Source organism: Podarcis vaucheri (assembly GCF_965113315.1).
Source record: "Podarcis vaucheri genome assembly, chromosome: 3".
NCBI lineage: Eukaryota > Metazoa > Chordata > Lepidosauria > Squamata > Lacertidae > Podarcis > Podarcis vaucheri.
Genome location: NC_138761.1, coordinates 62,547,262 through 62,575,117, shown reverse-complemented (window position 1 = coordinate 62,575,117; position 27,856 = coordinate 62,547,262).

Genomic DNA, 27,856 nt, shown 5'->3' with positions numbered 1-27,856 from the left:
TCCTCTAAATAACCACACCAAAAAGATCTGGATAGAAGGGAGTTTTTTTTTTTTTTAACTGGATGAGTCTGAACTTGCTCCAAAGTTCAGGCTGCATGCTTGAAACTAAAATCTGTATTTTTGCACCCAAGAGTATTCTACCTGTGTTCTCCTTGCTGCTGCATGGAATAACACATGAACCAGACCTTTGGCTTTAGTAAGTAAAGCTTTTAAACTTACTTAATAATATGTGAGAGTCGTGTGCAGTGTTATTTTTCTTAAAAAATGTTTAGGGGTACTCTCATTTTCCTACTCACATTGAAATGCTGCCCCTCAATGAGGCCAAACTTAGATTCACAAAATGTTTAGGGGTATGCGTCCCCCTGCATCCCCCCAGATGAGAATCTGAAGTGCAGAGCAATGTGTGCATTTCAAAACGCTTTACTGCCATTTGACCTTGCATCTTGAATATTCAGAAGTAGTCTTTTGAGGACATTGTATGGTGTGGTGTTGGCTTTGATGAAAGATGACTGCTCCAGTAAGTACATATAATTTCTCCATATAATTCCCCAGGAAGGGACTGGACAGTAGGACATACTGTCACATTCTGAGAGAACTTCAAAACTGATTTTTTTGATATCGTAGCTACAGAGAAGGCATTAGCTGCTTTTTAAGCACATGTAAAATGTTAAAGAAAGAGGCAGTCTTCAGACCACTGCATAAGTACAATATGGATTCATTCACCAATTGGTTCATTGATTAATTTGCAGAACTGCATTCTGTACATGGATGAAAAATTGGGAGGTTTGTTCCAAAATAAAAAAGCAGGCCAGAGTCCTCCCCATACTCAGTTTGATTCTAGTTTAGGTAATTGGTTTTTTGCCATCTGTATATTCTTGGGGTTTCTAATAATCCACCACTAGCAAACTACATGGTTTTGCATCTTCCATGTCAGAAAAATCAATTGTTATTATCATTTAATCAATTTCCAAATTGCATATCAAGAATAAAATTATTCCCAAGAATTCAAGCCTGCAGTAAGTAAGCTGAGAGAGGTTCTTATAACTATATTCGGAATTGAACACTGTATTCTGTAAGGCATGAAAGATGGAATGGTAACAATGAATGGTGAAAATGCACAGTGACAAATCATTAAACTAATCCCATAAGAATCCTGGCTGCCACTTTGTACATTTTCTAAATACTTAGAAGACACTGACAGAAGTTTATTAATGGTTTGTCAAACTGCTTACATTTCTCAAATGCAAACGTTGCCCTTTCTGGGATTTTGCATGCACCAGATTATCATTTTCATAGCTACATTTTGGAGTAATTGAAATATTACCAGGACAGGCAGAGACTGAGAATAGCTAACAAACTAAAAACCTGTGATTCCTCCCTGAATTTTGTGGCAAAAATAAATGGCAATGTGATGCTCGTAAGATTTATTATGGCTGCATTCCTAACCATGTCTACTTAGATGTAAGTTAGGTTGAATACTATAACATTTTTTTTAAAAAAACCAATTGTGTCCTGTACAGAAAGTCAAAATCAGCCTCTGTCAACCAGCTCAAAAGCTGCAATCCTATCTACACTTTCTATGGAGTCAATTCCATTGAATCCAGTGGAATTTTCAAGAAAACCTGATGCAACAGCTATGTATTATCCCTTGCAGAAAATTGCTTCCTATTCCACTCAGTATCATCACAGCCAAAAGACAATTCCAGCATCTTCCTCCACTAAGGAATAGTGGAAGTACAACTGGGGCACTGAGGCAGGAGAGCTGCAAAAGCTGTATTTTGGATGTGTTAACCATTTTAGTTTTTTGCAAAACCCCTACGACAAGCATTAGCATATTAGCTGTATTCAGATACTGAAGCATAGCTTACCATGACAAGAATGTGAGCCCAATTCTGGCTTGCTCTCTCACCTGCCTTCACCCTCCTCCTCCTCCTCCTCCAGCATCACCATGAGGAGGCATTGGGAAGATTAATCTCAGTTTGTTGTTTTGTCAGAGCTTGAGACTTCAGCTTGATTCAAACAGGCTGGGTGGTTTAAACAAGCCATCATTAGATTAACCACAGTTTAGGGTTTGGACAACATGCTAAACTGTGGTTAATCAAAACCGGAAGCAAAAGCCTTCATGTGGCCATACTGTGACCAGGGCTCATTACTCATACTTTAGCTTGATGTCTATATGTAGCCATATTCTGTCTCTCACCTAGATTATAGAGTTCTAGGACACAAAAACTCCATGTGAGTTTTAGGGTACTCAGTTTAGTTTAGAAAATAAAAGACTAAAGGTAGGTTTGAAAAACACATATTTCTTTTTTTAAAAAGGTGGAATAATTTCTCTTCAACTGAGGATAGCAGACAAAGCAAACAATGCTAAAATGCAATGAAATAAAATGTGAACATAAGGAGGAACTTCTTATATGGTCAAGACAGCTGCAGAATCTTCTTTGTGGGCATTTAAGAAACATTTGAAATAAGTTGTCGTTTCTGTTTTCAGGTGGGGAACATGCTACCCTTCAGGGCAGGGAGTTTGGGCTGCATGATCAATATTGTACTTCTAAATCAATCTAAGCAAAATTTTTAATGAAAGTATAGTATAGTACTATTGATTTCCATAAAACTTGCTGCTCGTTATTTAATGTCCTTAGGATCACATTCTTTGATTGATTTATATTATCACTGGGTAAAGTCATATATCAATTTATTATTTGAAAATGAGAGCACTTTCTGTGAGGCTCATTGATTACTAGTCTATAAACTGTTATTTTATAATGGAGTTTAAAATGATTTAATGAGATACATTCTTTATTTCAGAGATGACCAACCTTTCAATGTTAGGCTTTTGATTTTTTAACCGTTGTACAGGGGGAAATTTCAGCAGGAGCAGCTTATCTAGTCACAATCTGCTGCTATTAGAAATGCTGCATTTGCTAAAATCCCCTTTTCTATATAACGAGTGGTCAAAAGTTTAGTTATTCTTATTTTCTTTCCTACTGGAACACCATCAGAGAGAGATTGAGAGAGAGAGAGAGAGAATATGAATGAATTGCAAATTGAAATTTTTGTCAGGTTCTAGTACAGTGATAGCCAATATTGTGCCCTTCTGGTGATGTTGAATTCCACATTCCATTAACCTCAGCCAGGGATGATGGGAGCTGTGGTCCAGCAACATCCCGAAAGCACCTTGTTAGCTACTGTGATCCAGTAACATTTAGTGACTATTTAGTGAATAGTGAATATTCAGATTAGAGTAAAGCTGAATATTATTTCTCTCCTAACACTTTCAGAGGCCATTGGTCACATGCAGAAGCTATGAGGGCATTTCGGGTAACTTTAAGAGGGGTCGTAAAAAAATGTTAATTTTCAGGGGAAGCTTACTATTATTAAAAACCAAACAGCAGAGTTTTGTCTTCTTTAATATCCTCCATCAATTTAGAAAAAAGGAGTAATGCTTCCTATCCCAATGGATATAGTAGTCCAGTTGTCCCAATTTGATTCAGGATGACCCGACTGGAACAATTATACACCATGATGTCTTTCCTGGGCCCCTAAGTTGCTATGGCAGTAGGGAACTCACAGAAGGGTTTTTGGGGGTGGGGTTTTTCCCAAACTCTTCATTGTCCTGCTGGCATTATTGGGAAATGACAAGGCGTTAGCTCTGAACTGGACAGAGTTTAAACAAGCCCATTTAAGCTTCTTAGGGTCATTTCATGGCACATACCGGTATTTATTAATTTAAGTATATATACTTCAGAATTGTTCAAGACCCCCAACAAAAATTCCTGATTAAAAAGTTGAATACAACAGAATACAAGAGATCCTTTGTGTAACCACAGTAATAAGAGTTATGATGTAAACTACTCCAGGGCTCCAACATCATGTAGAGTGGGACTAGTCCTTTTGATCCTCTGTAGAACCATATATGATGACACCTAACATTACAAAAACAAGGGATAAAAAAGCAGACCATGGTTATTAATACGCAGTGTTGAGATTGCAGTTAGAGGTGGCACAGCCTCTCCAAGTTTCCTCCGCCATTGTGGTGAAATTTTAACTTGGATGGTGTTCCTGGTGACGTGCCTAAGTCATAGTTTCCCTAGATGGTCAATAGTTTGCCCTTTTCCTAAGGAACATGAAAATCCTGACAGAAAATCAAATAAAAGCAAGTAGAGGAATGGGAAACTGAAACTGAAATAAAACATATCCATTCCTTGCTTTTTGAGCCAGCCAGTGTTTTTAACCAGTTTCATAAAGGTAACCCTGACAATTAAGTCCAGTTGCAAATGACTCTGGGGTTGTGGCGCTCATCATGCTTTAAAGGCCGAGGGAGCTGGTGTTTGTCCGCTTCCGCAGTTTTTCCGGGTCATGTAGCCAGCGAAACCAGAGCAGCGCAAGGAAACACCGTTTACCTTCCTGCTGGAGCGGTGCCTATTTATCTACTTGCACTGTGTGCTTTCGAACTGCTAGGTTGGCAGGAGCTCGACTGAACAACGGGAGCTCACCCCGTTGTAGGGATTCGAAGTGCCGACCTTCCGATCGGCAAGCCCAAGGCTCAGTGGTTTAACCCACAGCGCCACCTGCATCCCTAACCAGTTTCATAGTATAGGCCAAATGCTGCAGTGGGAAGACAAGTGGAGATGTGGGATTCTGCGAAATGAAAAATTTCCCCATTGTATTAGAGTTACAGAAACATATGTGAGAAATGACTTTGAGTTGATCCTTGGTGAACATATCTCCTTTTCTAGATGGCCAAAGGATTGTACAATGAAACCAGAAAAGTAAAAACTGGCTCAAGCTCAATCAAGAGACATATTTTTGTTTGCCAATAAAGTTACAGCTGTTTGCTTTTACTGGGACTCTAAGCATGTATTTAAAAAAAATAAATTACAAAATGCGAGGAATTGTTTCATGCCTTGAGAAAGCCTCCACGAACATTAGCATTTTAAGCATATCTTCTGTAAATGTGCTTAAGACTTATCACACACAGAAACACATGCAGAGAGAGATTCATAAAACGTGAGTGATCTGATTTGTGCCAAAATTGAAATTGTTCTGCTTCCAAACTATTTGAACATTTGGCAAAATATTTGTGTCATGACTATTTAACCTGACTCCATGTGCTGCCAGGACAGACACAGATGGGGAGAAGATAGAGGCTGATGCATTCAGTACCCTCCCAGCCTGAGTAGGGGCCTTTTTCCACCTTCTTCTGACTCCTAGGAAGTAACATCAGCATTTCTATATCATAAAAATCAGTGGCTACAGAACCTGGCGTCAGTCCTTCAAAATAAACACAGACCACTCTTCCATGGACATCATGCCAACAGCCATACAGGCCTTGCCAGACTTCAGGGGAAATCATTTCTGGATACAAGGAATGGCTGTGCTTCAAGCTTTGTTTAGGAACTGATTAGGTTGCAGTGACTAATGTTGATGCCCAAGACTGGTATGAGCTGTAAGCGTTGTCAAACTGATTTGGAATAGTGACCACAGCCCTATAAAATTCAACATGCGTGTAAGTAGAAAGTTATCAAGGGAGTAAAAAAATAATGCTATTTAAAATTAAAGTTGAAAGAGGAAATCAAGAAAGTGAAAACACTTCAGCATGTTTGGAGGCCATTTAAAAATACAGCAATAAAAGCCTTATACCATAAATTAGGAAAGGTATGAACAAGCTAAAAAGCCTGCCAGCATGAACACAGTCAAAAAACCAATGACAGGTAAGAAAGACTCCATTAATGAATGGAAGAGGACGGACAGGAGCAAACCCTGACAAAATAAGTATAAGCTGGTGATAAGTCAAGTCAAAAAGGTAGGGAGGGGAGAATTTGAGAACCATATTGATAAAAATATTTTTAAAAACCAAAACCTTTTTTAAAAGATCAGTCAGGGAAGCGGTTAGACGACAAAGAAATTAAATGGTTGCTAAAGGGTAGATTGCAGAAAAGTAATTCTATAGCCTTTGCTAGAGTAAATGTTGAATAGATGCTCAGTGCTGAACTGCTTTTGTACATAGGAACAATTCATACTTCAGCAATTTTCCTTCAAAATACCTATAAGTAGATAGGAGTGCTGTGACATTATGGGTGATATCCAGTTGTGGCAGTCCACTCAGGCAACAGCCAGTTTGCCAGCAGGATCCTTGTTCTTAGCATAGCTATATCCAATGAGCATCTTCTCAGAATTGCAAAATATGCTGCTAACCTCTAATGCAATAACTATTATTATTTTCAGTTACATATTGAGTGACAGTTTTTTAATTTTTTAAAATTCTAATAATTCTTTTTTTTTTTACAAAAAAAAAAACACAGAGAATACAACAGCCTCCAGATCCTGCACTTATATGATCCCTGTGGCATCAGGTTGTATGTCCACATATTAGTTTTGAACCATACAAGAAAGAGATGTTTAGAGCATTCAGCATCCAGGAGGCCAAATGGAAACTGGTCATATGCACAAGTTCCAGCTTTGTGAGATGAGCCCATGATATCCAAATCTGAAAATATGACTTTGGCTGTTTGTCATCAAGTCCAGTTCTATTGGTATATGAAATAAATAGCTGCTAAGTGGCTTTTTTCTTCTTTTTGAGACTTTTATATCATGCTATCTTCTCAGCAAGAGCCAACAGTCAAACATTATTATACTGTAAATTGATAGTCCATACTTATGCTTATACAATACTGCTCTCGAACTTCTTACACTAACAGTATGTTGGATTTCACCCTGTGTATTTAGGCTGCTGTCTGTAGGCTTCTCACCCTGTTGTTTCAAAAATACTTTTATCACCCTTCTTTTAAAAGCCTCTGTTGTTTGGTAATAATGTTGTTGTTTCCTTAGTCTTGTTCTATCCGAAAATCAATAAAATATGGTTTTAAATAAAGTCTGTGTCTGAGGAATGAACAGAGAATCCTGATGTGGAACATTCCTCTCGCAATTCAAGGCAGCAATCAACCGTGTGAGTGAATTCTGCTACTAGGTTGTTGCTGTTGTTGTTTTTTAAAAAAACTTCTTTCTTGCAACAGCAGACGCTGCCTAGAGTAAGCTGGTAATGTAATCTAGGCCATGTGGGAGAAAGCCATAAAGTGCCTTCTTCTTATAACAACATTGCTCTGGTTGCCAGGAGAAGCATCGCTGGGATGGAAAAAAGTAGACACAGCATGGCCTCTTTCCATTTGACCTAGATTGTAGGGCATGACTGAAGCAGCGCAGGAGGGGAAGGCAGTGAAGAAGCTCTGGTAGCACAAAAACAAGGCTGACAACCACTCAGCCCAAGGGTTGTGTTCCCTCTGAGACACCTTCCAGGAACCACATGCTAGTGCTGGCTGGAGCCAGAGGCAGAAGAAGACGGGCAATCGTACTTTTGTATATAGTTGGTCAGTTCCTACACACACTCAACACACCCATCTCTAGCCTCTATCCAGGGAAGCAAGAGCTATTGTCACAGTTGAAAGACTCATCCCAGCCAAGCAAAACCACTCAGAGAGGGTATGACACAGGGGCAGGAGGAAGTGCAGCTGGAGAGGGATTAAGGCTGGGGGGTCCCAGTGGCCAGGCAGATAGGCTTTGGGGGGGCCACATAGGGACCCCAGGCCTGAGGTTCCGTGTCCCTGCAACTAAAAGTAACATCAGGAGGGCCTCCAAAATTCTGTTCCTCCTGAAAATCTCAGAACCTACCTGTTGTTAAATATATAGGAATGCCAGGGCCACATGGAGAGCTGGTTTCCCGGCTTTCTTGAGTCTTGGCTGACTAGGCTGAAATAAATAAATTGATGAATGAGAGATGATCCAAACTAGCTCATCCCAGCCACACTCACTGGTGATTTCATTGTTTTAATTTTCCTACCCTCTGCTAGGAAAGAGAATGAAATGTTGATGCATTTCAGTCCCTTTCTCTTTCTTTCTCTCTTTCTCTCTCACACACATACATTAAAATCACAGTACTGTATCGCCAGATAGGTGGTGGTGATATTCCTTATTAAAACACAAATACTGTAATTACAGTTTATATGTGATTATCCTGAGTCTGCACAGAATGACTTTAAACAGCCAAACAGCCATTAATTTTACTGTTCAAAGAGACGCTCATAATCTTTTAAAAATGTCATATAAAATATTCATTTCCAAATGCCCTACGGTGATTTTGGAATTTATTTAAAGTGGGCTGTTGATAGCTCTTTTATAAATAAGCAATTACAGTACACTAAAAATATCATGGCCCATCACATTATACATTCTATAATTTCATGGATGAAAGGCCTAAAGCTGATCTGCATAAATGTGGCGTGCCTCTCAGCAGGTGAAGGGTTTGATTGCACATGATAATCAGAGTTATTATTTATAGTAACCATTTATACCTGTTATTTATTAAAATGCTGTAAATCGTATATTGATTTCTTGCAGGAAGTCACCATGGCTTGGCTGAAAAGTAAGCATAATACTACTTCAGTACTTTTCATGTTCATGTCCATGCCGCTAGTCTGAGCCTAGTTTTGAACCCATAATAGATTAAGATTGTTTTTAAAAAGTTAGCAGAGCAGAGATTTCATTAAAATAAGGCAGTGATTGCATGCCAGTTTCACTGACAGGTGCTTTCTCAAGTGATAATAGATTATATATGGTGTGCCACTGTTCAATGTGCCTCTGTTTGGTAATTTAATTTATGAGATTTGTGGTCCAAACTCAGGACATATCAAATCTTCCTGGGAAGTTGCATTAGCCTTCTTATCAAAACTCTTTTAACTTTCCTCCGAATTATTCAGATTAGGATAGTGATGATTATCTGTGCATGAACATGCTGCAGATTTCACTTCAGGTGAAATCTGGTGATCCCTGTAGGATCCTCTTAATACACCCTGAGAGTCTCATAGGCACTTTTTAAACTTCCTTCTTCTCAGTTTCTCAAAAATTCCCAAATGTATAACTTTGAAAATGTTCCTTTACATGAGGAGTATAGACCTGTTTGGCCCAAATGCCACATTGGGAGTTGACCAACCATCCAAGATCTGCATGCCAGGGCCAAAGTGGACAACACACGTGCATTTTTGTGTGTGCCCACACTCCCCTCCCTCATACAGGACCCCCCCAGCATCTATGCTAACCACACATACGTACCGTATAAAACACTCTCTTTTTAATGCAGCATACATACAGACTAAACACTCTCGTTTGGTAAAGGTAAAAGGAACCCTGACCATTAGGTCCAGTCGTGACTGACTCTGGGGTTGTGGCGCTTATCTCGCTTTATTGGCCGAGGGAGCCGGTGTACAGCTTCCGGGTCATGTGGCCAGCATGACTAAGCTGCTTCTGGCGAACCAGAGCAGCACACGGAAACGCCGTTTACCTTCCCGCCAGAGCGGTACCTATTTATCTACTTGTACTTTGACATGCTTTCGAACTGCTAGGTTGCCAGGAGCAGGGACCGAGCAATGGGAGCTCACCCCAACGCGGGGATTTGAACCACCGACCTTCTGAGCAGAAAGTCCTAGGCTCTGTGGTTTAACCCACAGCACCACCCGCTTTAAAGGTAAAGGCACCTCTGACCGTTAGATCAAGTTGAGACAACTCTGGGGTTGTGTGCTCATCTCACTCCATAGGCCGAGGGAGCTGGTGTTTATCCGCAGACAGCTTCCGGGTCATGTGGCCAGCATGACTAAGCTGCTTCTGGCGAACCAGAGCAGTGCATGGAAATGCCGTTTACCTTCCCACCAGAGTGGTACCTATTTATCTACTTTATCTATTTATCTACTTGCACTTTGGATTCAAACTACAAGAAAGAAGATTCCACCTAAACATTAGGAAGAACTTCCTGACAGTAAGAGCTGTTCCACAGTGGAATTTGCTGCCAAGGAGTGTGGTGGAGTCTCCTTCTTTGGAGGTCTTTAAGCAGAGGCTTGACAACCATATGTGTTTGTCAAGCTCTGATGGTGTTTCCTACTTGGCAGGGGGTTGGACTTGATGGCCCTTGTGGTCTCTTCCAACTATATGATTCTATGATTCTATGCTTTCCAACTGCTAGATGGGCAGGAGCTGGGACTGAGCAACAGGAGCTCACCCCATCATGGGAATTTGAACCGCCGCCCTTCTGATTGGCAAACCTTAGGCTCTGTGGTTTAGACCACAGCACCACCTGCGTCGCTTCTCGTTTGGTAGGGTTGCCCTATGTTCAGGTTTTTGTTCTTTGGAATATGGCGACCCTAAAAAGGAGCCACATTGCCACTGAGTAATCAATGAGAAAGAGGACCCAGCATTGCACGTGGCAGCTTAGAGAATAAAGTAAGAACCCACCCCACCCACGGGCAAGGCTGGGGAGGGGGTGCATTTGGCAGAGTTGTCCCTGCATCTGTGACAATGGAGTGACAGAAGCATCACTCCACTGGTGCAGCACTCCCCCTTCCACCCCCTGAACATGTAGGACATGTAGTAATGCTGTCAGGATGCTCACCACTGATAGCCAGGAGAAGACCTTGAAACAGAGTGTTCCAGAGTCTAGGACAAGATCATGTCTTAGCCAGACCAGGATCCATTGGCTCCTAAGCTGGTCTCTCTGCTGTCATGTGACAGCTCAAGCCCAATCTTACTGCATGCCACCTTCTGGTCCAACTACCATGAGCGGCAGGGCTACAGCTGTGGCAGTGACCCTGCTGCTCCGTAAAGCCCCACCATTGAGAGTTGAAGGTTTGGATTGCATCCTGACAATTGCTCGTAGACAGCTGGATCGAGGCGGGTCGGGGCTGCTGATTCTTCTAGATCTATCAGCAGCTTTCGACATGGTCGATCACGAACTTTTGGACCACCGCCTTACCGACGTGGGGATCCAGGGCACAGTCCTTCAATGGCTGCGCTCGTTTCTCTCTGGTCGGGGACAGAGGGTGGCGCTTGGGGGGGAATTGTCATCGCGCCACTCCTTGGTGTGTGGAGTACCTCAGGGCGCGATACTCTCCCCGATGCTTTTCAACATCTTTATGCGCCCCCTCGCCCAGCTTGTTCGGAGTTTTGGGCTGGGTTGTCATCAGTATGCCGATGACACCCAACTCTATCTGTTGATGGATTGCCATCCTGACTCGGCCCCAGACACACTGACCAGATGTTTGGAAGCTGTGGCTGGATGGTTACATGGGAGCCGGTTGAAGCTAAATCCTTCGAAGACAGAGGTCCTGTGGCTGGGACGGGGCGATATGGGATTGGGGGGGCAACTCCCATCTCTTGCGGGGGCGCAATTAGTGCCAGCACCGTCCGTTAAGAGTTTGGGTGTAATCTTCGACACCTCCCTTTCCATGGAGGCGCAGATTGCAGCTATAACAAAGGCGGCATTTTTCCATCTCCGCCAAGCTAAGCAGTTGGCTCCTTACCTCTCTCGCCCTGACCTAGCCACTGTGATCCACGCGACGGTCACCTCCAGACTGGATTATTGTAACTCGCTCTACGTGGGGCTGCCCTTGAGACTGACCCAGAAACTCCAGCGGGTGCAGAATGCTGCAGCGAGACTCCTTACGAGGTCTTCGCTGCGAGATCACATTCACCCGGTGCTATACCAGCTGCACTGGCTCCCGGTGGAGTACAGGATCAGGTTTAAGGTGCTGGTTTTAACCTTTAAAGCCCTATATGGCCTAGGACCCTCGTACCTACGGGACCGCCTCTCCTGGTATGCCCCACAGAGAAACCTACGGTCTTCAAATAAAAACATCTTGAAGGTCCCAGGCCACAGAGAAGTTAGGCTGGCCTCAACTAGAGCCAGGGCTTTTTCGGCTGTGGCTCCGATCTGGTGGAACACTCTGTCACAAGAGACCAGGGCCCTGCGGGACTTGACATCCTTCCGCAGGGCCTGCAAGACAGAGCTGTTCCACCAGGCCTTTGGCCAGGGCACAGCCTGACTCCCTCCCTCGGCAATCTTCGCAGAGCTCTGGCCCAATGGTTGCTAGTGGCTTGAATTAATTAATTTTTATAATGAATGATTTTAGAATGTTGTTTATGTTGTACTTTTGTACTGTTTTATTGTTGTTAGCCGCCCTGAGCCCGGCTTCGGCTGGGGAGGGCGGGATATAAATAATAATAATTATTATTATTATTATTATTATTATTATTATTATTATTATTATTATGGTACATTCACAGAATAAGGCCAACCTCATCAGGTGCAAGAACCTTGGGAGGTGTGACTTTGTCTGGCACATGTACTGCAGTAAAAGAAGGCACCACCAGACCAAACTTCTCCTTGCCATTCAGCTGTCAAAAGCAAAAGAGCACTCTACAAGAGAAAAGTGCATGCCAGTATGTTTTTTTTAATTAAAAAAATAATACATACCTGTCATAGTCAAGTATTTTACAAACATGAGTGTCCTATTTAAGGCAAGGTATTTGGGCCTAACTCAGGAGAATCAGGCAAACTGTGTTTATCACACAATTTCAGGAACAATGGCCCGATCAATCAAATTCAAGCAAACTTAATAGGCACACAAATTGCAATTACATTTTGTTAATCGGTAGGGTCTATTATTATTATTATTATTATTATTATTATTATTAGAGAATGATTGGAACTGAAGAAGACAATGATGAGTTGGCATTGTATGTCTTTGCTTTCTTTCAACAAAATGTTCCTTGTGTGCTCTTCTGAGAAGAATACAGTCATGCTTTGACATGAAAAGGGAGCTATTGTCAACGAGCTATGCAATCTATTCACTCCCTTATTGTAAGGCCTTCTCACATTTGCTACAAAGAGGCATTTTCCCCCGCTAGACCAATCCAAATGCCCTGCAAGCTTCTGACTGCTGCCTTGTTGTGGCACACTGTGAATCCCATGACTGTTGTTGCTGCTGCTGCTGAGCAATATGGAAGCTTCTCTGCATGAGTGACCTCCAGACAAAGTTCAGGAGGTAATGAAAACTCTGGTCACGATGAACCTGATGACATTTCCTTAGAATGAAGCATTTGAAGACACTTGGCCAGTCTCTTACCAGAACCTCAAGTTTGATCAACAGCCCAGTTTGAGCTAGGATATTAATGAGTATTTAGTGTGTTTATGAGTCACCCTAGAAACTCCTGTCACCCCAGAAGCTTATAGAATTAAGCTTCTTTAGTGTCATTTATTTATTTCAGTTTGTCAAAATGTGGCTCAGATGCAAGTTCTTGGACCCCACTGGATTCTGGGCTGGTTTGCTGCAGTGTTTTGCCACATGTGCAAATGACTGCTTTAGACAACTCAAAAGCAACCCACTGTACATAAATCTAACCTATGTTACTTCTGACCATGAGCAAATTGTTCAGCACACAATGAGGCAGATTGGGTGGCAGGGGGGCATTTAAATCTGGGACACCCATTTGATCAATTGACTTTGTAGCTGGCTGCAGTGCATCCTGGATTCACAGTGTGCCAGTTTTTGAGTGTATGACTTTGTCCTAAATTGGAGTTATACAGAGCATACCTAAGCCAATTCTTTGAAAGAAGTTGTCCCTTGACAAATTTAAGGCAAGAGCACAATGCAATGCAGCTTGACATGCCTAAATTGCTCTCAAAACCCAGGTGTGTTTCCTTAGCCATGCACTAAAGAAGTTTCTGCATGTTGCTCAAAGTAGAAAATTAGGTCAAATTCAATGGCATGTGTGTTGTGTATGAAACCTACAGTGCTTGTACACACAAACTAGGGGTAATGTAAGTTGAGCAGTTAATGTGCATAACAACCAGTCATTATGCACATTCTCCAGGCCTTGTGTACACTTCATTAAAAAGGAATGCACATGTTTTTGTCAATACAGATATTCTCCAATAGGCCTTGGTAAATCTGCACATCTTGATGGCATTTTGTGTATTCTCCAGGCAGAATGCCTGATCAGTACACAGAGTTTTCAAAAAAATACTGTTTTCTACCTCTAGTTCAGAGAGTCTGTGCCTTTTTTCATGCTTCCTCTGGCCCACTAACCAATCTTATATGGCCCACAAAATACTCACCTGCTGATCATGTTGAGCACATCCATGTTATTTAATCCCAGAAAAAAATCCACTTGTGGGCATCTTAATGCAGAAAATTGCAGAGTAAAGTGATGAAATTTGTAAAAATTACAGGAGTGTCGAAATAAAGTGGCAAACTTCTTTCCTGCTGCATTCATGGTGGAATCATGGGGGAGCAGCAGAAAAGGTGGGGGAATAACGACATTGCATACCCAGTGCCTCAAAATTCGCTTTTGGGGGGTGGGGGCAGAATCACGGTACAATATTGTGTGAGATCACAGTGTCCAATATGGTCACTGTTCTCTTGCAAGAAAAAACTGGAAGATGGCATCTCAGAATTTGCCGTTGCGGTGTTGAGGGGTGACATTTTCCAGTGGTGTTTGTTATTGTGTCACACTATGCCCACTGATGTGAACAAAATTTAGTACAGCCTGCTAGTATCAAAACCCCATCTTCCTACAACACAGCAGGTACTGTGGTGTGAAAAAAACATTAGAAAATGGGACAGAAGCACTAGCATTATAATCAGGAAAACTAATACAACATTCCCCACATCTGACTATACCCAGAAACTAAGGAGAAGGAAGCTGAGTAGCAGTGCTACCCCTTGGATTATTTGTAAATAGAAAAGTTGGGGTTGGCTTAAGGCAGACTGAGAGTGGTGGGGCAGTGCCCCCATACCCTAGTGGAGCAGCCCTCACTGACCACAGTCAGGCAAACCCACCACATTTCCCCAAGGCTGCAAGAAATATTCCAGCACAAATGTTTATGATCAAACTGTCGTTTAAACCAAATCAAGCTGTAAGGCAAAAGAGGGCATTTTTTAAAGTGGTAATAATAAAGCAGCAACATAAATGAATGCAACAACAGTTCTGCTTTGAATGTCTCTGCTGTTTGTTCACAAATGCATTTCCATATTATTTCGTTCCATTGACATGCATTTACCAAAGCCCTATTGCAAGAAAAGATGGTGTGGGAGTTCTACCCAGGGACTGAAAGAATAATAATAAAAAATATATTCCCCACCCCCCATTCCTTTCTTTTAACATTTCATGGCAGAGAACAAACAAAAAAGGCTGGAGCTCAGGTGGGAGGTTATTTATCAAGAGGGTATTTGTAATAAGCATGAGAGAAGTGTCAGCTTGGAGAAAGGGGAATAATAACTGAATAGAAGATTGAATGCTTTCTCCTGAAAACATTGATAAGTGGTAGCTGAAAATAATAAAAAAGGGAACAGATGCACACATATAAACAGACAGAAAACTGAAAAATGTTCCCTGTGTAAATGAGAATGGAAAAGGCTGGGGGGGGGGAGCCCACCCAATATAGAGCTCCTTTTATCCCAACCTACATTAGCAATATCTCCTAGTTATTCTAATTCAATGTGCAACCTCCATCCCCAGCCAACATTCCAGCCGTGCATGGTAGAGTACTAGTGGCTTGAGAATTGATTTAAGACTTTTCTCCTATCTCTTTTCAAAACCTATACAGACACCACTGAAGACCACTTCTTCAGCTCTTATTGTATGTCCTCCTCTGCTGTTATAGTGAGTGTCTGCACCAGGGTTGGTGACTAAAAGGAATGTGTAGTATTTGTAGGGAGATGTTCCACACCATTGTGCATGGCCTAACATTTATAGCTGTGGTGGCCCTGTTAGTGCCATCCCCATGGAAGCAGTTTTTGATGGTCATCATCTGGGGGAGGCCCTGAACTTTCCCTCTCAACATTTGTAGCATTTGCGAACATTCCATTCTACCAAAGCAGTTTAATTAGTGATAAGCATGTGTGTATATGTGATTCACAGACCCGTTGCTCGGTCCCAGCGCCTGCCAACCTAGCAGTTCGAAAGCACCCCCGGGTGCAAGTAGATAAATAGGTACCGCTTACCAGCGGGAAGGTAAACGGCGTTCCGTGTGCTGCGCTGGCTCGCCAGATGCAGCTTGTCACGCTGGCCACGTGACCCGGAAGTGTCTCCGGACAGCGCTGGCCCCCGGCCTATAGATGTGAGATGGGCGCACAAACCCCAGAGTCTGTCAAGACTGGCCCGTTCGGGCAGGGGTACCTTTACCTTTACCTTTTATATGTGATTCACAGCTGTCATCTATAATAAAATAAAGCTGTCAATTTGGAAAACATAGCAATGAGATAACTATGGGAGCTAGAAATTGACTCTATTTCTAAATTAAAGCTGGGATTGATGGAATGTCCTGGATAAACATGGATGAAAGTGGATTTGAAGTCATACACTAAGTATTTTCTCTGTGGTGTCTTTGCATTAAACAGTAGTCTTGCTCTTTTTGTAGCTGAGGCATATCCAAAATTCCATTCTGCCTGACAGCAGTGGGGGGAAAATCTACATACAGACTGACCCAACAAAAGATAACAAACTAGGGGTATATTTTATATCCCTTGGTATCATCGTCTCTTATTTCTGTGGTGTTTAGATGATAAGGATGAGTCATAAGTGCTGCAAAATATCAGAGCTTCCACAACACAGAAAGGAAATCGAAAGAGGCATAAGACAATAAGGTATGAGACAAGTATGATCATGCAGCAAAAGAAGCATTTAGAAGATTTAGTTTGGAGAAATGGTGGGTAAGAGGCGACATGACAGAAGTTTATAAAACTATGCATGACATGGAGAAAGTGTCTCAAGAGAAGTTATGCTCCCTCTCTCATAATACTATAGCTCATGCACAACCAGTGAGGCTGAATGTTGAAAGATTCAGGGCAGGTAAAAGAAAGAAGTTCTGCATGCAGCACATGATTAAAGTATGGAACTCCTTCCCTCAGGAAGAAGAGATGGCTACCAACTTGGATGGCTTTGCACAAATTCCTGGAGGATAAGGCTATCAGTAGCTACTAGCCATGATGGCTCTGCTCTGCCTTCACAGTTGGAGGCAGCAATGTTTCTGAATCCCACTTGCCGGAAACCATAGGAGGGAAGAGCGCTCGTGTGCTCGGGTTCTGCTTGTGGGATTCCCAAACAACAACAACTTATTATTTATAACTGCCCATCTGGCTGACTCCCAACAAAATATTAAAAACACAATAAAACATCAAACATTAAAAGCATCCCTAAACAGGGCTGCCTTCAGATGTCTTCTAAAAGTCAGATAGTTGTTATTTCCTTGACATCTGATGGGATGGCGTTCCACAGGGCAGGTGCCACTACTGAAAAGGTCCTCTGCCCGGTTCCCTGTAACCTTACTTCTCGCAGGGAGGAAACCGCCAGAAGGCTGTCAGTGCTGGATCTCAGTGTCCGGGCTGAATGATGGGGGGGGGGTGGAGACGCTCCTTCAGGTATATGAATCTGGTTGGCCACTGTGAGAACAGGATACTGAACTAGATTGGCCACTGGCCTGATCCAGCATGCTCTGCTTATGTTCTTAAGTGAGAGGAAAAATATGGGTTGGAAGGAGAAAATTGGTGTGGTGCACTAAAGGAGAATGGAATACAAGAAATAAGAGATGAAAAGCACAATCTTCATTCTTAGATCCCACCAGCTGAGAAATGGCAGAAATGACACTAGAACTTGAGATATGGTGCCAGCATGAAAGATGCACCAATGGAGCTGCCCAATATGCTGGCAGAATGTTCAGCCAATGCGTGTTGTGTTCTACTGACAAAGATGCACCAGTAGAATGGCCAAAATGCGTTGGAGTTGTGGATGGAACTTGAATGTCACAGGAGAAAAGTACAGTTGCACATATTGTACTTGGGCACACGTCTGGGAGTGAGACTGCTTGTGTCTAGGGTTGGTGCAAAGTTTTGTTACTTTTGTTACTTTATGGGTCTCATGAGCAGGAAAGGGGCTTTCACAGGAAGCAACATAATCCTGACCCCTAACAAGCTCTTTGAAGAAAAATCTACTGGAGGGCCCAGCATCATGCTTTCATCATAACTGCTCTTTTCACCCCTGCCCTGCAACAATACAGTGGTACCTCGGGTTACATACACTTCAGGCTACATACGCTTCAGGTTACAGACTCCGCTAGCCCAGAAATAGTGCTTCAGGTTAAGAACTTTGCTTCAGGATGAGAACAGAAATCGTGCTCTGGTGGCACAGCAGCAGCAGCAGGAGGCCCCATTAGCTAAAGTGGTGCTTCAGGTTAAGAACAGTTTCAGGTTAAGAACGAACCTCCGGAACGAATTCAGTACTTAACCCGAGGTACCACTGTATAGGTATTTATGCTGCTAAAAAGGGAGCAGAGAGATCTGAGATCTGCAATGCTCATACAAACCTGAGCATTCCAAAGCATTTATTGGTGCATCATGTGTGTAGATGTTTCAGTGGGCCAGAGAAACTCTTTTGTGAAGATTTGGCAGGACCACACTAATGAACAAGCCAAGCTAACAAAACAGGTTATTCCCTGACAGGGTTGTCTTGGAATTATCTCTTCATTATGTTGCTAAGATTGATTAGGAATTAACATGTATAGAAGGTGTATTATCAGCTGATGGCGAAGTCATGTTTTCTTGCCCTATCAACCAGACAAGGTCAGCCAAATATTTGGGAATTAGCCTTGATGCTGGAAGATTGCCAGTTGTTCAAAGCAGTATCACCAAGGTGTTTGTAATAATCTCTACTGAAGATATATTTATTGTGAGGCAAGGCTTTCAGTATCTGCATAAATTGTAGGTTTCTGACTGCATCTGGAACTTCTTTCTGTGGAACAATCATATGAAAAAAGAAGCAATAAAATTCAATTGGATAAGGAAAATAAGGGAGAAAATGAGATAAATCGGAAGCAGATAATAGCCTAATCTGTCAAATTCTATCAAGTGGGGGTATTTATGACTAGAAATCTGAAGCATGCGGTTTGGATTTATAAGAAGGTAAAACTGGTAATGGTGGCCAGATCTCTCAGTACAAAATATCCTTTAATGAAAGACTTTGAAGTTGCTTTCACTTTAAACTAGTTCCATTCTCTTTCCTTTTAATATGGACTAAATGTTCTCTGATCTATGTTCCAGATTTTAAAAGCTTAAACACAAAATAATTTTGTTAAAATGAAGAGTTTAATATTCTTTCTTTCTTTCTTTCTTTCTTTCTTTCTTTCTTTCTTTCTTTTTTCAACATGGAATCTGGATCAACGAACACTTGATAACAGATATTTTGTGCAGATTTTTTTCTTCAATTTTTTGCATTTGATATTGTAATTATGTTAGTAAATTTAGCCATTTTAAAGGCTTCAATATACCCAGTTACCTGGGACTAAGCTATATTGAACCCAGTGGGATTAACTTCTGAGTAGACATGCATATGAATTCTCGGTTAACAATCTTTCTGCAGAGGAAACTAATAAAGAGATGAGATCCTTGTTATAAAATAAGATATTTTGAATAAAGGAACTATTGAAATAATCTGTCCATCACAACCAGAGCACACCTTACCAGCTAGCAGTTCTGCTTGGCCTCCATGCCTCTCAGTAGGGCATCACGAATCATTCCCACCTTTTCCTCCTCTTACTGCAGGTGATGAGCAAGTTTTAGATGAGTAAATAGCTTTTCAAGAGGACAAGACTTCAAATTGTGGGACTAACAGCACTTAGAGCCATTGGATGGAGTATTTTTACCCTCCTAAAATTTGCAGAAATGCCTAAATATCTTGCTCGACACTTCACAGATGGCAATATTAAACTTGGTAACTTCTTTATAACACTGAGTTATTAGGTGTCACTCCATTCAAGGTCAATGAATTCATTTGCTATCTAATTTGAATGTGACGTGATCTAGCTGCCATTGAAGTTAATGTTCCTTGATTAATAGCAGCTGAAAAGCCTTTTCTTCTCCTCTTGAAAAGACCCTTCCATTTATGGTATTTGGAAGCCATGAAACGTAAAACGCTCAATGCATGAGTTTAATGCATGCAGTGCTTTTGCTTAGCATAGAGGTGGTATGGCGTAGTGGAGAAGGCTTGCCTTGGGCTCAGGAGCCTTGTCCATTCATCCATGAAACTCACTGTGTGGCCTTGGGAAAATCACCATTCTTAGTCTATTCTTCTTCATAGTGTAGTAGCTGTGAGAATAAAGCAGGATAATTATGTGGGATGCATACAAAGGTGCCCTTCCTTGAATGGAAGCAATCGCTCCATTTACAGGTGGGAGCCTTCCATTTGTGACCTGGATTCAGTAGAGAGTTTCCATGAACTTAGATTGGGTGAGTTTCCTCTTTCCCCTGCAGCCCCCTGTGACATCTCCCAAGCTGTTATGGAGAATACGCCAAATTTCCAGAAAAAAAGGGCTCTGGGAGTATGTTGTGATCTGAGGCTGTAAAGGGGAAGCTGAGACTCAATGGCATTCTGCTCCATGAGTAGATTTCTACTTATGGAATGCTGGTTCCCACCTCATGTGAGCTGCCCTGTGGACCTTGGACAAAGCGTGGGATACAAATGTGATGAATGTATTGAATTTAATCCTGACATGTGTCTACTGCATCAATGTCCAAAAAGGCTTCAGGCATTGAGCATCTCTATCAACATGCATTTACAGGCCACTTCCTGACACTTCTGAAACCATACCAAGTGACACAAAGCATCAAAGTGTCTGGAGAAGGACCTGGAAGTCAGCTGTGTTCCATGTGGGCTTAAAAGTTAACATTAATATAGCTGTCTTATGAGATGCAAATGTGTTGCTTTGGGTTTTCCATAGAAAAGTAAAGTAGGGTATCATTAAATGTAGGAGGCATCATCTTTAATCATTGTTTAAATGAAGCAGTTTATGTCAGAGTGATAAAAATGAAATCCCCTCTTCCTCACAGCTATTAAACTTATAGGAGCTCCATCTTACTTGGATAGTGCTGTTCTTGCACTATATGTCCACCTACATTTAAAGTCCAGATATTCTGAAGATCCGCAAGGCACAATGTGAGGACCTTCCTTGTGAATAAGGACTAGTGTTGATCAGAATTCTTACCAAAAACAGTACATCATCATTTGTCATTGAGAGATCAACATAAAATTCCAGTTATCCATGAACTTGTTTCTACTGTTGTGCTGTGAACACTTTTTTAAAAACTATCCCAAGATATAACATTTTCTCCCTGTCTGCACCTGCTTCTTTTTTCCTCTTTCCTATCGCCATCAGAACAGGTAAAGAAAGGACTAGCAAACCTGCCCAGGAGTCAATGCACGATTCTCACATGTATCCGTGAGTGCCATGCATGTGTTGATACAGCACATCTTTGCTAACACATGGCTTATCTTTGAGTTGGGCTCTCAATTAATTGGCCTTTCTGCTTTGCAAAACTGGCTACAATTCATGTCAGCACGAGCATTCTTAGGGAGCTGTTTGGTGGTGCAGGAACACAATAAATCTGCAGAAAGCTGGATATTTGGAGTGATTCAGAATTTTTAATAGGCTGATTATCTTGTGGTATAAAAGCATTCTCACCTGAGCCAGAGTTTGCTGAAGACAAAAGAAGTCTGTATGCCTGTCAGAGTATCCTTTGAATGTGAGAGAAGCAAAATAAAAGCATCGTCTTACAACATAGATGACCCAGAATCACTGAGGGGCAAGAAATGGCTTGGAGCCCCCAGAGGACATTTTTATGGTTTAAGAGTAATAGAATGGTGTCTGAAAAGAGCAAATAGCCTGCCTTTGTGTTTGTATACTATGCAGTGCGGTAACTTCTACCACCTACCAGGTGTGCTTCATTGTATAACCAAGTATTGATTGTCTTCTGGGTAAAATTCAATGATAACTGAAGTGTCACAAGCTGCATTTGATCATTACTGCAACTTTCATTGATTTTCCCATTGGCTAGCCAGCACAACCTTTTCCCAAAGAGAAATGACTACATTTTGAAAAATCAGCCCTGGGAAAGATTTTCTTTAATTCTTTGGGAAAATGATAAATAAATAAATAAGGAGTTTGGCTTCCTTTCCTCTTTAGAATATCAACATAACATGTAGTTTGTATACAATTACATTCTATGACAGAGGTTTACACTGCTAAGAATTATTAGCTTTTTTTACATTACCTATAGGAAGGAATCACAGTTCAGTGGCAGAGTACAGACTTGGCATCCCAAGTTTAAAAAACAGCAATTTGTGGGTGATGGGGAAGATCATTTGGTGCTTGAGAATTTGGAGAGTCTCTTGCAGTCTAAGGAAGCAATAGTGATATAGCTGGATCATACCCTCCAACATTTTTCGCTTTCTGCCCTGAAGATTCCAGCCAAGCTACCTGCTAAAAGCCCTCCCATTTCCGAAGTTTGGCTGGCATTTTCTGGCAGGCAGGTAATCTACACAACCTATGGTTGGAAGCCCTCATTTGAGTACCTGTCCTTGCAACCTGCTACCTGGCCCAGGAAAGCTCCACAGTGGCCTTAGAATGACATCTTCTGTTTCCTTTGGGTTCACTCTGATGCTGAAGCCCCTTCTCTGACCCATTTTGGACAGAATATATAAGGAACTATAGGTATCAAATTGAAGTATCACATTCAGTCCACTGAATTCCATATCTCCTCTCTTGCCTGAAGAACCCCTGTGCAGCCATATTTGGCTATGTATCACCTCATCTCTCTCTATCCATTTCTTCCTGGCCTTCTTGGGCTTCTGTCCGTGCCTGCATTGATCCAGTTTTTTGAGAGTTCATGCTGGAGAAGCAGAGAGTGGTCAGGGTTCCTCCCCCATGGCCCAGACAACTCCAGTGACATGGAAAGGAATGGTGCTGTGGCTCCCATGACACTAGCAGACAGGAAGGTGTTTTGCATCAAGAGAAATTGGTCCATTGCAGACCCTCCACATGTCCCTATTTTCCAGGGACATCCCTGATTTAGAGAAGTCATCCCAGTTTCTGATTTGATCCCGTAATGCCCCCCCCTTTCCTTAGGATGTCCATATTTTCACTGGAGAAATGCCAGAAGGTATGTAGTTATCTAATCCCCAGTCTGAAGGCAATCCTGAATAGGGAAGGTTTTTTAAAATGTTTGATGTTTTATTATGTTTTTATATATGTTGGAAGCTGTCCAGAGTGCTGTGACAACCCCAATAAGATGCTGTGACAACCCAGTAAGGGGTATAAATAGTAAAATTATCATTATGGAATGGGGTGTCCCTATTTTCATCAATTCAAAGGAAAGCAGAGATACTTTTAGACAAGGAAGAATGAAGAGCTTAGAGGTCCCGAAACACCAGCTGAGTGTAAAAGTGAACAAAGGTTGAAGTGGCTGTCTCTACTTTTCTAAATAAGAGTGCTTGACTGCAGGTAGGTGTTTTTCACTGCTAGCTGGCAGGTCACACAAGATTTCAGGGCACTGCAGAGATTTGGGGTAGGTAACCCTTGGGGTCTCTTCCAGCTCTACAGTGCTATGATTCTGTGATTCTAGGGCTCTCAGTAACCAACTGATAAATCTTAAGGTGCTGTCTGGATTGCATATGGGAAATTTTGAGTTTATGCACTTCCAAGAGCAATAGAAAATGAGACAAAGAAGTCCAGGCCGTTACCTTGTCTATCTCAATAGAGGGTGGTGACTAGTCTTGAAAACACAGCCAATCCTCGATTGCCAAGTCTTGCTAGCTAATGTTGCAGATATTAAGGATATTTTGAGCCAATATGATAATATGGGGATATAATTGTGCTATCTGGAAATAGCTTTGTAATCTGAGGGTTGATCATTTATTTGTATGCCTTTGTGTCTTCCAACAGGGACCAGTGATAAAAGAGGACAGAGTCCTGAACCTTTAATAACTATGAAGAAAGAGGCTTTTCATCAGGTATTTGCTATGCATGCTGTGCTTCCTGAAATTATCTTTAGAAACTTTTAATACAATACACCTGGCTCTCCTTTGCATTTGATCACTTTATTAGGTGGCTCTTTTAACACATGTTTTAGAGTTAACACATCTACACACCACAATGACTTAATGCTGGACATTTCTCAGACAAATCATTTTTTAAAATTCTTATTACCAACGGAACCAATGTACTTGTTTATATTTGTTGACATAGGGCTTTCAAAAGTGGGCTCTACATTAGTTTGTCTTAATTTCCAAAATCCATATTAATTTCATGCTATAAGAGCTATGAATTTAAGATCTGAAATGCAGCTTCTATCGTCTTAGCCTTATAGGATTTATAGCTTTTCTGGAGTAACCAGGAAAGGGAGAGAGAGAGAGAGAGAGAGAGAGAGAGAGAGAGAGCGCGCGCAAGTAGAGAGAATTATGTTATTAACAGTGTTTGAACTTCAGTATGTCAACTAGCGTGTCCGTCATGGTGTAGACAATTGATCCACAGAGATTTAACCCAAAGCACTTTTGCTTGGCCCATTAAGCTGGAAGCTGTTATAGAGTCATTTGAGAATCGAGTTGGCTTTAAATTATTATCATTCATACTAGAAGGCCGGCTCATCCCAATTTAGGAAAAGGAAAGTGGAATAGTCTCTTTTGGAACTGGAGAGGAAATAATGTACTTCTCCTATAAAGCTAAAAGGTAAAGGACCCTTGAAGGGTTAAGTCCAGTCAAAGGCAACTATGGGCTGTGGTGCTCATCTTGCTTCAGACCGGAGAGCTGGCGTTTGTCCACAGACAGCTTCCGGGTCATGTGGCCAGCATGACTAAACTGCTTCTGGTGCAATGGGACACCACAATGGGATGCCAGAGCACACAGAAATGCTATTTACCTTCCCACCGTAGAGGTACCTATTTATCTACTTGCACTGGTGTGGTTTTGAACTGCTAGGCTGGCAGGAGCTGGGACAGAGCAATGTGAGCTCACCCCGTCACATGGATTTGAACCGCCAACCTTCCAATTAGCAAGCCCAAGAGGCTCATTGGTTTAGACCACAGCGTCACCCACTCTCCTCCTATAGGACCATAGAAGAAAGAGGAATAGAGATGAATTCCAAATCAACTATTGTTGCAGGTTTAGTTTGTTACAAAGATGATTTTGCGTAGCCGGTGACTCACTAGGAAAAGTATTGTTCTGAGTTTGGGAGAAGGCAGATCCCCCAAAAGTCTTAAATTTAGTAAATGTTAGGATTAAATCAATGCTTGGAGTATTGAAGAAAGCTGCACTGAATTAAGTAGTGTCAAAAATGTACACTAATGCGCAAAGCATGGGAAATAAACAAGATGAGCTTGAGCTCTTGGTACAGCAAACTAAATATGACATAATAGGCATCACTGAAACCTGGTGGGATAAGTCCCACGATTGGAATGTAATAATGGGGGGATACAATCTATTTCAGAGAAACAGACCAGACAAGAAAGGAGGAGGAGTGGCGTTATATGTCAGGGATGCGTATACCTGTGAAGAGATCCAAGATTTAGATCCTCAAAGCCAAAGTGAGAGCATTTGGGTCAAAATTAAGGGAGAGAAGAATAACAGAGACATCATTGTGGGAGTTTACTATAGATCCCCAAGCCAAACGGAGGACATAGATGATGCCTTCCTGGAACAGATGGCCAAGCATGCAAAAGGAAGGGAGATAGTAGTAATGGGGGACTTCAATTACCCGGATATTTGTTGGACGTCAAACTCAGCCAAGAGCATAAGGTCAAACAGATTCCTCACTGGCCTTGCAGACAACTTCATTGTCCAGAAAGTGGGAGAAGCAACAAGAGGAACAGCCATTTTCGATCTGGTCCTAACCAATGTTGATGACCTGGTTAGTGGGGTAGAAGTGGAAGGATCATTAGGTGCGAGTGATCATGCTCTTCTGAAGTTTACTATACAGCGGAAAGGAGCAGCCAAGCATACTAGGACTCAATTTCTTGACTTTAAGAAAGCCGACTTCATAAAACTTAGGGAAGTGCTGGGTGAGATCCCATGGACAACAATACTAAAAGGAAAGGGAGTTCATGATGGCTGGGAGTTTGTTAAGAGGGAGATACTAAAAGCACAACATCAGGCAATACCAATGAGACGGAAACATGGAAGGTGCCTAAAGAAGCCAGGGTGGCTATCTAAAGAACTTTTAACTGAATTAAGATTAAAAAAGGATGTGTACAAAAAATGGAAAAGGGGGGAAACCACCAAAGAGGAATTCAAACAAATAGCCAGCATGTGTAGACACAAAGTCAGAAAAGCTAAAGCACAGAATGAACTCAGGCTTGCTAGAGAGGTTAAAAGCAACAAAAAAGGCTTTTATGGGTATGTTCGTAGCAAAAGGAAGAACAAAGAAACAATGGGATCACTCAGAGGAGAAGATGGTGAAATGCAAACAGGGGACACAGAAAGGGCTGAACTACTCAATGCCTTCTTTGCCTCAGTCTTCTCCGATAAAGAAAACAATGCCCGACCTGAAGAATTTGGAGCAAATGATTCAGCAAAGGAAACACAGCCCAGAATAACTAAGGAGATAGTACAAGAATATTTGGCTAGTTTAGATGTATTCAAGTCTCCAGGGCCAGATGAACTGCATCCAAGAGTATTAAAAGAACTGGCAGATGTGATCTCAGAACCACTGGCAGTCATCTTTGAGAATTCCTGGAGAACAGGCGAAGTCCCAGCAGACTGGAGGAGGGCAAATGTTGTCCCTATTTTCAAAAAGGGGAAAAGAGAGGACCCAAATAATTACCGCCCAGTCAGTCTGACATCAATAGCAGGGAAGATTCTGGAGCAGATCATTAAGCAAACAGTCTGTGAGCACCTAGAAAGGAATGCTGTGATCACCAATAGTCAGCATGGATTTCTGAAAAATAAGTCATGTCAGACTAACCTGATCTCGCTTTTTGACAGAATTACAAGCCTGGTAGATGAAGGGAACGCAGTGGATGTAGCCTACCTTGATTTCAGCAAGGCATTTGACAAGGTGCCCCATGATATTCTTGTAAAGAAGCTGGTAAAATGCGGTCTTGACTATGCTACCACTCAGTGGATTTGTAACTGGCTGACTGACAGAACCCAAAGGGTGCTCATCAATGGTTCCTCTTCATCCTGGAGAAGAGTGACTAGTGGGGTGCCACAGGGTTCTGTCTTGGGCCCGGTCTTATTCAACATCTTTATCAACGACTTGGATGATGGACTCAAGGGCATCCTGATCAAATTTGCAGATGACACCAAACTGGGAGGGGTGGCTAACACCCCAGAGGACAGGATCACACTTCAAAACGACCTTGACAGATTAGAGAACTGGGCAAAAACAAACAAGATGAATTTTAACAGGGAGAAATGTAAAGTATTGCACTTGGGCAAAAAAAATGAGAGGCACAAATACAAGATGGGTGACACCTGGCTTGAGAGCAGTACATGTGAAAAGGATCTAGGAGTCTTGGTTGACCACAAACTTGACATGAGCCAACAGTGTGATGCGGCAGCTAAAAAAGCCAATGCAATTCTGGGCTGCATCAATAGGAGTATAGCATCTAGATCAAGGGAAGTAATAGTGCCACTGTATTCTGCTCTGGTCAGACCACACCTGGAGTACTGTGTCCAGTTCTGGGCACCACAATTCAAGAAGGACACTGACAAACTGGAACGTGTCCAGAGGAGGGCAACCAAAATGGTCAAAGGTCTGGAAACGATGCCTTATGAGGAACGGCTAAGGGAGCTGGGCATGTTTAGCCTGGAGAAGAGGAGGTTAAGGGGTGATATGATAGCCATGTTCAAATATATAAAAGGATGTCACATAGAGGAGGGAGAAAGGTTGTTTTCTGCTGCTCCGGAGAAGCGGACACGGAGCAATGGATCCAAACTACAAGAAAGAAGATTCCACCTAAACATTAGGAAGAACTTCCTGACAGTAAGAGCTGTTCGACAGTGGAATTTGCTGCCAAGGAGTGTGGTGGAGTCTCCTACTTTGGAGGTCTTTAAGCAGAGGCTTGACAACCATATGTCAGGAGTGCTCTGATGGTGTTTCCTGCTTGGCAGGGGGTTGGACTCGATGGCCCTTGTGGTCTCTTCCAACTCTATGATTCTATGATTCTATGATTCTATGAAAAAGACAGGCAAAATTGGTGGGGCTATAGC